The sequence below is a fragment of the Macrotis lagotis genome, chromosome 1 (genome assembly GCF_037893015.1).
Source record: "Macrotis lagotis isolate mMagLag1 chromosome 1, bilby.v1.9.chrom.fasta, whole genome shotgun sequence".
NCBI lineage: Eukaryota > Metazoa > Chordata > Mammalia > Peramelemorphia > Peramelidae > Macrotis > Macrotis lagotis.
Window position 1 is genome coordinate 469,446,123 of NC_133658.1, and position 15,638 is coordinate 469,461,760.

General features: G+C 36.9%; 1 pseudogene; it reads left to right on the plus strand.

The window, feature by feature from the left end:
* The first annotated feature begins 4,581 nt into the window (after positions 1-4,581).
* Positions 4,582-14,973, plus strand: LOC141504674 (TBC1 domain family member 22B-like; annotated as a pseudogene).
* Positions 14,974-15,638: the final 665 nt, after the last annotated feature.

Below are 15,638 nucleotides of genomic sequence, written 5' to 3' on the forward strand. Positions count from 1 at the left end.
TAGTCACTGCTCTCAAGGAGCTCACATTTACTTGGGATAGATATATGCTTTTTAGTATAAACAAGTTATATAAAGGAAAATAGAAAATAATTAGAAGATAGAGGGCAATTTAATCAAAAAGAACAAAGAAATTCCTTCTGTAGGTTTGATTTTATCAGACTTGTGAAGGAAACTGTGGAAACTAAGAGGCAGAGATGAAGAGGAAACATTTGAACGTTTGAACATTTTATTTGTTTTCCAATTATATACAATAGTAATATGTACCCATAATTTTTTGCAAGGTTCTGAATTCTACAATTTTCCCCCCTCCTCCCATCCCTGCCCCCCCAGAAGGCTGTCTGACAGAATCGACACTTTTTCCATGTCATATAATGATGTAAATTGAATGTTATACGAGTAAACATAAGAATAAACATAAACCCTCTCCTCCCCCAAGAAGAGGGGAAACCTCAAGAAGAGAGAGAGAGAGAAAGAGAGAGAGAGAGAGAGAGAGAATGTACTTCAGTCTGTGTTCAAATTTCAATGGCTCTGTCTCTGGGGTGAGTTGCTTTCTTTAGCATAAGTCCACCAGAGAAGTTGTTTCAATATTTTTCCATCAGTTACTATTACTAGCTCTACCTCCATTCTATTTCTTCCCTCTCTCATTTATTCTATTCTCCCTCTCCTTTCATCTTGGCCCTGTCCAAAAGTGTGTTGCATCTGAGTACTCTCTCCCTTGATCTTCCCTCTCTTCTATACCCTATTTCCCCCATTCCCTCCCCCCATTCCCTGTCATCCCATCCTTCTCCAGGGCAAGGCAGATTTTCTCATCTTGTTAAGTGTGTATGTCATTTCCTCTCTCAGCCATTTCCCATGAGATTGAAGGCACACTCATTCCTCCTTGCCTTCCCCCCCACTCCATTGAAAAAACCTTTTTCTTGACTCTTATGTGAAATCTCTCAGCTTCTTTTTCATCTTTTTCCTTCTTCCCATACTTTCCCCCATCACCCATTGACTCCATCCCTTTACCACATCATATCATTATATTCTGCTCCTTCCTATATCCTGTCTATATATGTTCCTTCTAACAGCTCTTATAAATGAGAAAGTTCATATGAGTTATCAATATCTTCTTCCCATGCAGGAATACAAACAGTTCAACATCATCAAGTTCCTCATAGTTTCTCTCTTCCACATCCTCTATGGTTCACCAGAATCCTGTCCTTGGGGATCAAACATTTTGTTCAGCTCTGGTAATCTCACTGGGAAACTTTGAAAGTCCCCCATTTCCTTGAAAGTCCATCTTTTCCCCTGAAAGAGGATGTTCAGTTTTGCTGGGTAGTTGATTCTCAGTTGTAAACCAAAAATTTTGCCTTCTGTATTATCATATTCCAATCCCTATGAGCCCTTAAGGTAGATGCTGCCAGATCCTGTGTAATCCTGACTATGGAACCTCAGTAGTTGAATTATCTGTTTCTGACAGCTTTTAGAATTTTCTCTTTGATTTGGGAGTTATGGAATTTGGCTATAATATTCCAGGAAGTTTTTCTTTTGGGATGCCTTTCAGGGAGTGACTGGTGAATTCTCTTGATTTCTATTTTACCCTCAGTTTCTAGGCTCTCTGGGCAATTTTGCTATATTATTTCTTGAAAAATGAAGTCTAGGCTCTTCTCCTGGTCCTGGCTTTCAGATAGTCTAATAATTTTCAAATTATTTCTTCTGGATCTGTTTTCAAAGTTGGTTGTTTTTCCAATGAGATATTTCACATTTTCTTCTAATTTTTGGCTTTCTTGGAAGAGTTTTATTTCTTCCTACTTTCTTGCAAAGTCATCAGCTTCCTTTAGTTCCATTTTTGCATTTAAAGGAATTATTTTCTTCAGAGAACATTTTAATCTCCTTTTCCAGCTGGCCAATTCTGCTTTTTTAAGGCATTCTTCTCCTCATTTGCCTTTTTTGTTTTGCTTTTTTTCCATTAGGCCTAAACTGGTTTTAAACATATTATTTTCTTCAGTATTTTTGATATATCTTTCACTAAGTTTTTGATTTGATTTTCATGATTTTTTTCTGCATTGCTCTCATTTCTCCTCCCAATTTTTCTTCCACCTCCCTTAATTGCTTTTCAAAGTCTTTTTTGAGCTCATCCATAGTCTGAGCCCATTTTCTATGTCTCTTGGAGGTTTTGGATAAGGAAGCTTAGATTTTGTTGTCATCTGAGTATGTGTTTTGATCTTCCATGGGACTAAAGTAATTCTTTATGGTCAGATTCTTCTTTTTCTGTTGTTTACTCATTTCCACAGCCTAAGACTTATTTACAGCATTTCAAAGGCTTTGGGGTTGGTTTTTTTGGGCAGATATCCCACTGGGACCTTTATTCCTCCAAGGTCTTATGCTCTCTAGCCTGTGCTTTGATATGTAGATGACCACAGCACTGCCCTTATCCTGGGGCTATAAGGAGAGATTCGGCTTGTTTATTAAGTATGGAGGCCCACACTACAATATGTGAGTGTAGGCAAACAGCAGAGTCCTACCCCAGGGAGAGCAGAGAAATCTCTGCAGACATCCTTTACTCTCTCTGGGGGTGCAGACTGCTTTCTCCCCATTCTTGCTGCAGATTCTGTGGCTTTGCTCTTCACTCCACATACCCAGGTGCTGCAGAGTTCTCTCACTGCCCCTTCAAGCTGTTCTTGGTGATTTCTGGGCTGGGCTGGGCTGGGCTGTGTTGGGCTGGACTGTTCTGGGCTGGGCTGCTCCTCAGCTTTTTTTCCAACTCCTGGTCCTGGTGAAATGCACTTTTCCTGCAGAAGTTCTAATTTATTTTGTACTGGGAAAATGTATCACTCAGTCTTTCTGTGGGTTCTGCCCTGCTAAATTTTTGTTAGAGCCATCCTTTGTTTTTGGGGGTTTGGGGGTCAGGGTTCTCAGAAAATGCTGCCTTCAAGTCACCATCTTCCATTTGAACATTTCAATCATAGGGATTGCCAGGGAAAATGCCCAGAAATTTAGATAACTCCTATACATGTGTATTCCATGTATCTATCAATATGTATGTGCATGTACAAGTGTGTTTGGGTGTAAGTGTGCTTGTGTGTTATGGGTGTGTGTGGGTATACTTCTTGAAGTAATATGTAATAGAAAAGCCTGTTTCTAATTAGGAGGATTCTCAAATAATCTGTGATACTTTTCATCACCTTACTATACTCAGAATTGAATTAGGTCTTATCTCTAATTTAAAATTTTCATATTTTTACATATGAGAGCATGTATATGTTTGTGCATTTACATATACATATATATATATATATATATATATATATATATATGTATGTATGAATATGCATGGATGTACTCATCAGTTCAATTATGCCTAGACTGGAAGACATTATTATATCAGCTAATTTGAGTTTAAGTCTTTCTCACCTGGGGCCTGAGGTGGCAGAAAGTAATATATGCCTCCCTTTAGGGCAGAGTAATATAGATTTTCTTTTATTTTGGGTCTTGCTATTATTTTTCATAAAGTTCCTCTTTGTAGAAGGCCTAGCTAGTGTCTGAGGTGGGATCTGAAAATATGTTTTAGTTATTTTTTAAATTCAATTGAATAAAAAAACAAACAAAAATACCAAATACTTAAGTTGATATAAGTAATAGAATACACAAATATCTATATATAATTTAATAAAAGTAAAAGTGTTAAAGAAAATTAAAATTCTATTTGCTAATGAGGATATTGGAAGAATATATTTGATGGGGACATGTAATGATAGCCTTAGAAAAACTTCATTATCCCTAGAAACCACCTACCTATCCATTCACCCTTACACCCCATAGGAGAGGACAGAATAGAAAATATGGTAAGTCATACTCTGGGTACTGAATATGTAATGTATATATTTGAATTGTTTAAGTCCAATAAGAATGTATTTTTTTCTCATGGTTAAAATAGATATGGAGGGAAAAATAGACTTTAATCAATTAAATTTTCTACATAACACTAAAGTTTTTCATTGATGATCTTACAGACTATTAAATAAACAAGACCAAGGGAGAAAAATTAAGAATAATAGACAGTAAAGAGGAAAGTGAATCACCTAAATCAATAAAAAATAATGTTATATGCAACAACAGGAAATTTTCCAGAAATATCAGTGCGTGATTCTTGACTGAGTTTTTAACAAAAATCACACCTAATCATAGCTTTTCTTAAGAGTGTCAATATTTTAAGATTTACCAAGGGTAGGTAAAATCAAAATGACAAAATAAATGCAGAGACTTGCCTGAGCACTCCCCTAAAATCCTCCAAATACCTTTAAATAATGACTCTAAACAAATTTTAAAATGAGAGAGCCCACAGAAAGAGAAAGTGAAGACACTTACTAGCCCAAGACAACTTCGAAGGTCAACAGGAAAGGTGTGTTGCATCTATGGGAGTGAAGACCTCAGGCTGCTTCATCATGGACCAGATTCCAGCAAACCAGGAGCAGATATCCTGAAGGAGACTGAATCAATAGCAGTCCTGGTGGTTTCCAGACCTCTCTGAGCAAAGATAGCTCAGAAGGCCAACAAGAAAGTACTATCACACTGAGTGAGAGTGGAGCACTGTCCAATATGGATCATAGCAGTACAGATGGTACCCCAGGAAACCAAGAGCAGATCTGGGGAGCTATTGAATCAGTAATAGCAGCCATTGATTCTGAGCTTTCAGCCCAAAGGCAAGGAGAAGGACAAATATCTGGTCAGAAGGAGATTACAGAGGTCTCTTTGCTGTCACAGAGACTGATCTCTGTTGTTCTGCCCATACTTTAATCTGTTGCACTTCTAGGTAGCAATCACAGGGCAAAGAGGATACTTAGTTCTTATTCTTTTTTATTGAAGAAGATCAAATTCATATCACTATGTTTGAGGCAAATTATGGTATATCCAACTGTTACTGATCAGACCTATATGGTAGGGCACAAATAGGACTCTAAACATATATCCTGTATTTCCATTGACCTGTTTCCATGCTGTCCTTCTCATACAGTGCAGCAGCACCCTCTCTGATGAAGGCAAACCAGGCAGGGAGGTCCTGTGCCAGTATTTCCTATTCTGCACAATCAATTCCAAAGATGTTAAGAGAGACCTTCATAGTATCCCTGTATCTCTTTTTTAAACCTCTTGTGGGTGCTTGCCCTGTGTGAGTTCTCCATAAAAATAATCTTTTTGACAAGCATACATTGGCATTCTAACAATATGACCAGTCCACCAAAACTCCAAACCTATCTATAGTCATAATAAAAATGTTCTAAATAACTACTGATTGTAGAAATGCAACTTAAAGCAATTCTAAACTACTGCATCATGCCTTTTAGGTTGGTGAATAGGACAGAAAAAGAAAATGAAAAATGTTGGAGAGAATTAGGGGAAAATGAGACATGAATGCATAATTGGTGGAGTTGTGTTTTATTTAAATTTTTACAAGACAATGAGGTTAAGAGACTTGTCCAAGGTCACATGTTAAGGATTAGATGCCTGAGATTGAATGTGAACTCAGGTCCTGCTGTTTCCAGGACCCATGTTCTATCCACTGTGCCACCAACCTGCCCCTGTTGTAACCTTTCTGTAAAGGGATTTGGAATTGTGCTAAAAGGGTTATAAAATAATGCATATACTTCCCAAAAGATTTTTTAAAAAATTGAAAAGGAACTTTATGTACAAGAATGCTTATAACTGATCTTTTCTGTTGGCAATGATTTAGGAATTGAGGAGATTACCAACAATTGAATAATGGTTAAAGAAATTATGGTATGAGATTATGATGGATTCTTGTTCTGTCATAAGAAATAATGACCAGGAAGCTCTGAGAAAAAAACCGGGAAAAACTTACATGACTCAATGAAAAGGAAAATGCACTATGTACAAAATATAGCAATATTATAAGATAATTAACTTCAAATCACTTAGGTATTCCCAGAAATACAATCATCTAAAAAATCTCTGTGGTATTCAAGATGAAAAATGGTATCTATCCCTAGAGAAAAAACACATGGTGTCTGAATACCAAATGAAGAATCAAACACACACACACACACACACACACACACACACACACCACACACGCCATTTACCAGGGACATTATATTCCTTAATAAATTTGGTTATCACAATGATACTTTGAGGAAGGCAGGAACTATGATTATTCCCATTTTAGAGATGAAGAAACTGAGGCATTGCAAATCTTGTCTCAAATATTTACTAGATATGTGTTCCTTGAGAAGTCAGACAATTCAGTTTGCCTCAATTTTTTTCATTTGTAAAGTGAATTGGAGAAGGAAGTGTCAAACAATCTAATGTCTTTGCCAAGAAAATCCCAAATGGGGAACAGAAGAATTGGACATGAATGGAAAATGACTGAACAAATTAATAAGAGAGTTATAACAAAAGACTTTCATATTTCAAAATGTCTAGAATCTGTGACTTTATCTGAATTATCATATTGGTAATCCCCTATGAAAATGATAACAGTTTTGATTTGATGTAGCCTGAAATGCTCATCACTTTTTAGGCAATTAGGTAATGAACCTAACAGAATTTAAATAAGTACTTGGGGAATACATTTAGAATACAGCTCCTGATTTATTTTTAGTCTTCCCTTCTTGGTAGACTCTGGTAGAACTGGTTCTTTGAAAAATAATAAAAAATCTATAATCAACTTCAATCCACAATAAGGCATTGGAATAGAATTTTGATTTAAAATAAAATTTTTTGCTCCTAATTTTTTAAAAAGTAAACTTTATTTCCAATTCATCTCTTACCATGATTTAACTGGGTGAAAAATATTTTACTATTTTGATCTTAGTCCTAGAGAATGCCAACAATTTTTTGCTTTGTTTTATTATTTTTAAATTCATTGTTTCCTGTAATCTCCAATTATCAGTTGAAATCACAGAAAATACCAAAACAGGAAGATTTACTTAGGAAAGAAAGTGCAAGACTAATAGCATTTATAACAGGATTGTTCACTTAAGTCAAATAAAACCCCTTAAGAGGAATAGAATAAAGGTGGTCATTAATAGAATGGCTTCCAGAAATAGGTTAAATCATCTTTCTATTTACCCAATCCCCTTCCCCATCTTCACCAACATGCGCATTAGCAGAATTTCTTTCAAGTTTCTTTACCCTTACATTTTAAATTAAACTATTCCCAACTATTCTAGACAAATGATTTGAAAGGAAAAATAAGAATTCTTATCAAGATGGTGGAGAGAAGCCAGGTACTGTTCTAAGATCTCTTAGCTTTCTCTCAGAACTAATATTAAACAAGCCTCTTAAAGGAATTCAAATCCACAAAATACAGAGAAGAACAAAGGAGAAGAACATCTACCAACCATGTCTGTCTCAGGGGAACATGGCTGAGTTGGTGGCAGAGAGTAGTGAGCCAGCTAAGAAGTGATGAGGTGAGACCTGAGTCTAACCTGACAAAAGCCATGGAAACTTTGACTTTGTGAGTGGGCAATAGAGCTCCAGTGAGGTTGGAGGGAGAGTGCAGTGGGTGGGAGAGATCCTGTACTGTATCTAGACATTAATCTGGTCAGCTCTGCTGGCCTGGAAATTCTGGGTCACAAAACCCCATATTTTCAGCAGAGTCTACATGTTTTCAGTTGAGTCCTTTTACCGGATCCTTGTGGGAGAAAATGACTCTTCCCATAACAAGCACAGTAACAGCCCTCCCCCTACCCCTAGGTCCAGATATGGGCATCAGAATTCCCTTAGTAGAATAAAGAGATTAACTATCCAGCCCACTGGCCCAGCCCAGATTGTGCTAGGCTAATACCAACACTGCTGTTTTCCCCTACCACCCAACCAGGTCCAGGGAGTGGATCACAAATCAAGGTGACAGACACTCCAGAGAAAGTGGTCAACACCCCCTACTTGCCAGACAACTTGGAGTTACTAAGCCCAGGGCGCTATGCTATGTTTCTAGAATTTTGAAAACCAAAGGCCTGTGAATCAGCCCATCTCCCATCACAAAGTCCTAGGAAAATGAACGAAGACCATAAGATGGAGGTATCCATTGAAAGCTACCTTGAAGCAAAGATCTTAACTCAGAGAGTGTTTGAACATCTGAGGAAAATTTTAATTGTTCTCCAGCCCAGCAAGATTTCTTAGAGGAGATTAGGAAGGAGTTTAAAAATCATTTGAAAAAATTGGGAAAAAAAACCCAAGAGAAAATTAACATCTTGTAAGAGAAAATTCACACCTTACAAGAAGAAAACAGTCCTAGGAAAATACAACTGGACAAGTGAAAAATGAAAATAATTGTCTCAAAAACACAACTGGACAAATGGAAAACTACTTCAAAAATAGAGATGACCAATTGGAAAAGGGGTTCCAAAAGGTAAATGAAGAAATTCTTCTCTTAAAAAAGAATGGAATCCATGGAAATGAATGATGTCATAAGACAACAAGGAACTGTTAATCAAAAAACAAAACAAAATAAAATGTAAAATACTTCATCGGTGAAATCATTGAACTAGAGAACAGATCCAGAAGAGACAACTTAAGAATCACTGGACTTCCTGAACACATTGAGAATTAAAAAAAAGCATAAAAAAGCATGGAATCAATATTTCATAACATATTGATGAAAAATTGCCCTGATAACAAGGAACAAGAGGGCAAAATAGTTATTGAAAGAATACATCGATCTCCTTCTGAAAGGCATCCAAAAAAAGGTAATATCAAGGAATATTATGGCCAAATTCCAGAACTATCATATAAAAGGGAAAACTCTGCAAGCAGCCAGAAAGAATGAATTTAAATAACAAGGAACTACAGTAAAGTTTACACAGGACTGTGCTTCATTCACATTTAGGGATCAAAGGATCGGGAATATGATATTTCATTGAATAAGGGAGCTTGGAATGTAGTCAAGAATTCACTACCCTTAAAACCTGAGCCTCCTATTCCAAGGGAAAAGATGGACATTTAGGGAAAAGGAGACTTCCAACTTTTCCTGATGAAAAGACCAGAGCTATATAGAAAATTTGAACTTAAAACAGGAGAGTGAAGAGACACATGAAAAAGCAAAAAAGGGAAAAGAAAAACAAATTACTATCCAATAATGTGAAACTGGCTATATCCTGACCTAGGAGAAATATTGTCAGAAATTTTGCAAATTGTAACTCTATTAGCCAGAAGTATTGGACACTCAGGACTTCTCTGTGACTCTGTCAGAATGATTTAAAAACAGTATCTCCTTAAAAGGGGGGGGGCAGTAAAAAAGATGGAGGAGGTTGAATAGGGCAAATCACATCACATGAAGAGGAAAAATGGGTCTATTACAAGAGAGGGGAAGAAGGGAGGAGGCAAGAACCACCTGAATCTAACTGATCAGATTGGCTCAAAAAAGGATTAACACTAATCTTACCTTTCAAATACTAAAGGGGGGAGGAAGGGGGAGGGAAAGAGGAACTAACAGGGGGAAGGGAAGGAAGAAGGGACAAAGGAAAAGGGGAAAGATAGGGAAGGGGTTTGGATATAAGGGGTAAAGCATACTGAAAGATGTGGTATTCAGAAATAAAACTCTGGGGAATATGGATAAAGTGAAAAAGGGGAAAAATACAAACAGAGGGAAGATAGCATGGAGGGCAAAGGAGAGGTAGTAATTATTACTTTGAAATTTTATGGGATAAACTCTACCATAAAATGTAAGTGAATAGCAAAGGGATTAAAAACCAGAATCCTACAATATCCCACTTAAAAGAAACTCATTTGAAGCAAAGAGATACATATAGAATAACGGTAAAGGGTTGGAGCAAAATATATTTTTGTTCAGCAGAAGTGAAAAAGGCAAGGGTAATAATCCTTACCTCAGACAAAATAGTTGCTAAAACAGATCTTATTAAAAGACATAAGGAATGGGGCGGCAAGGTGGCGTAGTGGATAAAGCACCAGTCCTGGAGTCAGGAGTACCTGGGTTCAAATCCACTCTCGAACACTTAATAATTACCTAGCTGTGTGGTCTTGGGCAAGCCACTTAACCCTGTTTGCTTTACAAAAAAACCTAAAAAAAAACAAAAACAAAAACATAAGGAAGAAAACAATATCCTCTTAAAAGTTACCATAAACAATGAAGTAATTTCAATAGTAAATATGTATGCAATAAATGGTACAGCATCTAAATACTTAGATGACAAGTTTAATGAGTTACAGGAAAACATAGAGAGCAAAACTCTGCTGGTGCCAGATCTCAACTTCCCTCTCAGAGATTAAGAGAAATCTAACCATAAAATAAGCAAGAAGAAATTTAAATAGCTAAGTAGTATGTTAGAAAACCTAGGTATGATAAACCTTTGGAGAAAAGTGAATGGGAATGGAAAGGAATATAAATTTTTTCCTGCAGTACATGGTACTTACACAAAAACTGACCATGTAGTACCCCATAAAATCCTTATAATCAGATGCAGAAAGGCAGAAATAGTGGATATATCCTTCTCAGATCGTAATGCGATAAAAACCACATGCAATAATGGACCATGCAGAAACAGACCTAAAACTAATTGGAAGCTAAATGATCTCATTTTAAAGAATGAATGGATCAAACAACAAATTATAAAAATAATTATTAATTCAATTAGGATTGAATGATAATGACAATAATGAAACAACACACCAAAACTTATGGGACACAGACAAGGCAGTTATCAGGGGATATATTATACCTTTAAATGCTTACATGAAAAAATGAGAGAAAGTGGAATTCAGTGGACTAAAGATATAACTAGAAAAAAATTAGAGAAAGAACAAATTAAACCCCCAAATAAAGACATATTGGAAATTCTAAAAATTAAAGGAGAGATTAATAAAATACAAAGAAAGAAAACTATTGAACTAATAAATAAAATCAAGAGTTGTTTTTTAGGAAAAAAACAATTAAATTGATAAATCTCTGGTTAACTTGATTAAAATAAAGAAAGAAGAAAACCAAATTATTGGTATCATAAATGAAAAAGGTGAACTCACCACCAATGAGGAGGAAATCAAAGTAATAATTCAGAATTATTTTATTCAACTGTAGGCCAATAAATCTGATAATCTAAGTTAAATGGATGAATATTTTAAAAAATATAAGGTGCCTAGGTTAAAGTAAGAGGAAATTAAATAACTAAATAACCCTATCTCAGAATAAGAAATTCAACATTATTCATTATTGAACTACTGAAGAAAAAATATGCAGGGCCAGATGAATTGACAAGTTAATTGTATTAAACAAGTCACAATTTGTTCAAATTATATATAAACTCTGGAAAAATAGTCGAAGACAGAATTTGCCTGAGTGATCCAACAAAACCACTACTGGGTCTATACCCTGAAGAGATCATGAAAAAGGGTAAAAAACAATACTTGTACAAAAATATTCTTAGCAGGTTTGTTTGTGGTGGCAAAGAAATGGAAACTGAGTGAATGTCCATCAATTAGGGAATGACTGAACAAATTGAACACTATTGTTCTATTAGAAACTAGGAGGGATAGTAATTCAGAGAAACCTGGAAGGTTTTTGCATGAACTGATACTGAGCGAGATAAGCAGAACCAAGGACATAGTATACCATAACAGCAACCTGGGGTTGATGATCAAACTTAATGGACTTGCTCATTTCCTCAGTGCAACCATCAGGGCCAATTTTGGGTTATCTTTGATGGAGAATACCATCTGTATCCAGGGAAAGAATTGTAGAATTCAAGCAAAGACCAAAGATTATTATCTTTAATTTAAAAAAAAAACAACCTTATCTTATTATGTAATTTTGCTATCTCTTATATTTTATTTTTTTTCCTTAAGGACATAATGTCTCTCTTAACACATTCTTCTTAGATCAGTGTTTATCATGGAAACATCATAAAGACTAACAGACTGCCTTCTGTGGGGGTGGGCATAGGGAATTGAGATAAAAGGAAAATTATAAAAATTCAAAAATAAATAAAATTAATTAATAATTAAAAAGTAAAAAATAAAAAAGATGAAGTGGTAACAAATTCACCTATTTTATAGGGCTACTTAAATTTATTTCATCTAGAATTAATGCAGATGCAAGTCAAGATATGTAGGGCTCAAGAAATGATCAGAGGATTATGTTTTCTTATGTTTTCTTCTCCTGAATTAGATGAATATATAGTAAATGTCATCTTCTAATGACATCTTAATTCTTACCTTTCTTGACATCTTTGCATATTTTTGATCACCTTCCTGGATACCCTCTCCTCTTAGGATTTTGTGACACTGCTCTATCCTCCCTGTCTGACCTCTGCTTTTGAGTCTAGTTTTTAAATTTCTATTTCTGGATCTTTAAGCAAGTTATGTTTTCCCATCTCAAGTTTCCATCATATCTGTGTCATATACTATATTCATTTTCCTCCTTTTTATCAGTGGTATCAAACTTTTTTAGAAATGGGATTCCCTTAAACACTTCATCATGATTTCCCCAGTTCTCATATTGATTTAGAGAACTATCCAGTTTAATATGTGCCTTTTTATATTTAGTTTACTTTTACTTAACTTTAATAATACACAAATGTATGAAAATCAGATAGGAAATAGATATTATCTTATCAAACTATATTTTTATTAAATGTGATTCAAAGTTAGATGCAAAACCAAGATACAACTAATTAAGAAAAAATACTGAAGCATAAAAGGTAGAATTGGGATTGTTGGCTGTCTTAATAATCTTTGTTATTATGCTTAGTGATATGGAAATTTCTTGACCTGATATGGAAAAATTTCTGGTGAAAAAGTCTGATAACACCCTACCTGCAGCCCGCTACCCCAGTGGAGCCATGGCTAGAGACAACATCAAATAGTTTTAGAAGAGGAGCACCAAGCTTCCAGGGAGACAGTAAGCAATATGACCAAGATGGCTCTGGAGGAGAAAGTGAAACTGGTGACTTAGTATAGCACACCCTCCCTCAAATCCAGTTCATGTGCTTGTCATGGCATCATATTCCTGATGTCATGTTCTTCTTCAAGAATGAAGGACAGGGGCACTAGGTGGCATAGTAGATAAAGCACCAGCCCTGGAGTCAGGAGTACCTGGGTTCAAATACGGTCTCAGACATTTAATAATTACCTAGCTGTGTGGCCTTAGGCAAGCCACTTAACCCCACTTGCCTTGCAAAAACCAAAAAAAAAAAATAATGAAATCCAAAATGTTATCATCACATCATTTCCATATTAATTATGTTGTGAAAAAAGAATAAGAACAAAAGGGGAAAACCATTAGAAAGAAAAAAAAAAATAAGTGAAAATAGTATGATTTGATGTGCATTCAGACTCCATAGTTCTTTCTCTGGATACGTATGGCATTTTCCATCAGAGTATCCAGGCTGTATATGGAGCCCAGCATCCTCCATTGGATCTTCAGCTCACAAAGAATGATCAAAAGTCAATGCAGTGGTGGGGTGGCTAGGTGGTGCAGTGGATAAAGCACAGGCCCTGGAGTCAGGAGTACCTGGGTTCAAATCCGGTCTCAGACACTTAATAATTACCTAGCCCTGTGGCCTTGGGCAAGCCACTTAACCCCATTTGCCTTGCAAAAATAAAACCTAAAAAAAAAGTCAAGGCAGTACCCTTCAAGAATACCAGTGATGCTTGGGGCATTGGAAATGATGAGGATGAGGATTTTTCCACATCCTCTTTCCAAACTCTGAACTCTAAGGTTGCTTTGACCCCTGCAGCCCAAGTCCTGGAGAACCACAGCAAATTACAGGTGAAGCCAGAGCAGTCCCAATCTATAATAGCTGAAAGAACAGCTAATTTTAAAGTCACCAGGTCTAGCAGTGATGACCAACTGTCTAGAAATTCTGGTGACACATGCTTAAGTTACCCTTTTCATCAACAACAATCACTTCCACTTTGACCCATCATCCCTGCTTCTGATCTCAGATTAGAATGCTTCTGGTACTCTTCCAATGACTGTCCAATAGAAATCATGTTTAGAGAAATTTTGGCAGCTTCTCTCTAGCCACAATACAGACCAAGGTGAATTGAGGAAATGTAGCTGGCCAGGAGTTACCAGGAAAGTCAGACCTATCACCTGGAGACTCCTGTTGGGTTATCTCCCAGCCAACACTGAGAGGAGGAAGATGACTTAACAGTGGAAATGGGAATACTTTGGTTTCACTGAGCAGTATTATGACTCCAGAAATGAAGAGCACCATCAAGATACCTATCAACAGATACACATTGACATTCCAAGGATGAATCCTCTCACTCCGTTGTTCCAGCAACCACTTGTTCAAGAGGTCTTTGAAAGAATTCTGTTCATTTGGGCCATCTGACACCCTCTCAGTGGCTATGTGCAGGGAATTAAAGACTTGGTCACTCCATTCTTTGTCTTCTTCCTCTCAGAATATGTGGAAGAGGATGTGGAGAACTTTGATGTGAATAACTTGTCTCAAGATATGCTGCAAAATATTGAAGCAGACAGTTTTTGGTACATGAGTAAGCTGTTGGATGGGATGCAGGATAACTACACCTTTGCCCAGCCAGGGATCCAGAAGAAAATACAAACACTGGAAGAACTGGTCAGTCAGATTGATGAACAGATACACAATCACTTCAGGAGATACAAGATTGAATATCTACAGTTTGCCTATCTCTGGATGAATTATCTGCTCTTGAGAGAGCTGCCCCTGTGATTCACCATTCCGCCATGGGACACCTAGCAGTCTGAACCAGAAGGATTTTCTCATTTCCATCTCTGTGTGTGCTGCCTTCTTAATTAAGTGGTATAAGGAGGTCTTGGATGGGGAAGATTTGCAGGGTCTCCTGATTGTTTTTCAAAACCTGACTACAATACATTGGGACAATGAAGAGACTGGCCTTCTCCTGGCTGAAGCATACAGACTGAAATACATGTTTGCTGATGCTCTCAATCACTACTATAGGTGTTGTCACCATGCAGAGACCTGGACTTCCCCCATCATTGATGTCAATCTAATCACTGTGGCAATTATTTGAGCCCTTGGACCCCAAGCCTGGAACCACTCCCACTGTAAAAAGCTCACATGAGTCTAGGTCTTCACTTTCTGTGTTCCTGTCCACCACTCCATATCTGGGGATGTGTGTCTTTGGGACATTAGTATTGCTTTCTGTGCAGGTGGATTAACTTCTGGGAGAGGGTGGAAAGGAGAGTGCAGGATTGCCTCCCATCCAGAGAGGAACTAAGAAAGAAAGGTGAAGCCTCAGAGAGCATGCTCGATCTCACCCCTGGTTTGCCTGGTTGTCTCTTGTTACTCTGTTCTGCCTGAGTCCATTGCTCTTCAGAAACAGCTTGATCTAACCACAGGTAACAATGCCTCATGTTATTAAGACACCTGATCTCCATCATTTTCTCACTAACTTCACTCTGGCCTCTGCCCAATGATGGACAGCTTTCTAGGACCATTTTTATCAGATGATAGATTCATTGAGGCAAAGAGCTTCCCTGAGATTATCTGGGAAATGCATTGCATTTAAGGGCTGGGAACACTGATTTTCCTTTTATTCATCCTCATGTGGGTATGTGTTTCTTTCTGTGCATGTGTGTGTGTCTGCATTTGTGTGCATGTCTGTATTGACATGTGTGCACACCCTCAGGGCAAGGTTTCCATTTATGTCTAGAATAGACACTCTATAATCAGCTG